Source organism: Sinocyclocheilus anshuiensis, unplaced genomic scaffold, assembly GCF_001515605.1.
Source record: "Sinocyclocheilus anshuiensis isolate Anshui unplaced genomic scaffold, SAMN03320099.WGS_v1.1 C32826785, whole genome shotgun sequence".
NCBI classification, from domain to species: Eukaryota; Metazoa; Chordata; class Actinopteri; order Cypriniformes; family Cyprinidae; genus Sinocyclocheilus; species Sinocyclocheilus anshuiensis.
In genome coordinates, this window is record NW_015620340.1 from 1 (window position 1) to 1,539 (window position 1,539).

Consider the following 1,539-nt stretch of genomic DNA (forward strand, 5'->3'; position numbering starts at 1 on the left):
ATCAGGGTTCTTTTTTTTATTAACTATGTTAGCATTTGTCATGTTGATTATGAGACCAAAGCTCATGGAAGAACCTTCAGAAGAGCCTTGAAGAGCAACTAAAGGATGGAAACCTCTACCCTCTATAAATTCAAGACATGACGATAGCAGCAAAATGTGGTTGTGACTGGAAATGACAGATAAGTTTGTTTTAATGAAACAAATTGCTTGATCTGCTTTTATGGATATTTATTTATTTATTTATAAAGCCTGTAATAGGCATGTAATAAATGTGCTATTACAATCTTAGACAATATTAGTTGTTAAAATGAAAGATTTTGTGACTCCTACTGATTCTGTCTAGAAATAATTATCATATACGATACATTTATTATACAGTTATACATTATGTGTTTAATTTATAAAGTGGCATAATTATTATTTATTTATATTACAATTTTATTTTGATAGCCATTTATTTTTATTCGTAATAATTTTTTGTTGCTAGGCTTTGGAGGAACTTCGTTAGATGGCGCACCCTCTTATTGTTAGTTAAGAAAAATCCCGGTTCTCATGGTGGGTGTAAATATTGCGTCATGAAATAATATTGCATGATATGTTCATATTTCCAAGTTTTATTACTCTATCATAACTATTAAAGAAGATATTGACAATATTCAGTAACTACTGAAGCTTTTATAGCACGTAACAATGTCAGCAGTGCTTCGTTTAGGTGACTACAAATGATCGGGCTGTTAGCCTAGCAGCCTTTTTTTGTAAATCGCTGCATGTTGCATCTGTGGGTAGTCTATAGAGTCTATAAATTGCTAAAATCTTAAACTTACTGCTATTGTTATTCACTATTATTTATTTTTAGTTGCAACTTTTGTTGGCTTCTTGTTTTGGGCACTTGTTCATCCGTCAAGATGCTTAACCACTTAAATTGAGGCCTATAATTAGACCTTTTGAATATTACAGTTTTTTTGTCGCACATACCGTATCAAACATGCTTTATACAGCTTGTGGTGTAGTGTTTAAAGTTCTTGTCTGGAAACCTACAGCGCCAATCCATAAGCTATCGTCATTGCATATGGTAAACTGAATAATGAATTTTTTTGTTCACTTGAAAAGTGGGTTTTCAGTGCCTTCAGTGCAGAGTCATAATAAAACATGCAGTTTAAACATATATGACTTCTTTTGAGGAGTTCAAATCTTCATTACGATGGCCAAACTTCCTTATAAGTCACACTATGGTTCTGCTAACTACTATTTTATTTGCATTTGTTTTCAGGGTACAATATTCTGCCTCCCCCATCAACAAACAATGGGTCAAATTAAGGTATTTGTGTTTGTTTGTGAAATGTATGTATATGTATTTGTAAATTCTTAAAAGTAATTCATGGCATGAACAACTGAAATGGTATATTTAGACCCCTGTCCAGTGTGTGGAAAACCCTAAAGGATCAGGTGGAGTGATAATATACGACCGGGAGAAGTTAGCCATGAACAAACAATACTTGGTAGGTTTACATGCTTTCAGGGCTGGACTGGGACAAAAAA

At 33.1% G+C, this 1,539-nt stretch overlaps 1 long non-coding RNA gene across 1 annotated transcript; it reads left to right on the plus strand.

Moving 5' to 3' along the window:
- Positions 1-290: 290 nt before the first annotated feature.
- Positions 291-1,495, plus strand: LOC107683027 (uncharacterized). The gene is made up of 3 exons (XR_001633646.1): positions 291-555; positions 1,271-1,318; positions 1,410-1,495. It is a non-coding gene; the product is annotated as an uncharacterized LOC107683027 (long non-coding RNA).
- The last annotated feature ends 44 nt before the right edge of the window (positions 1,496-1,539 follow it).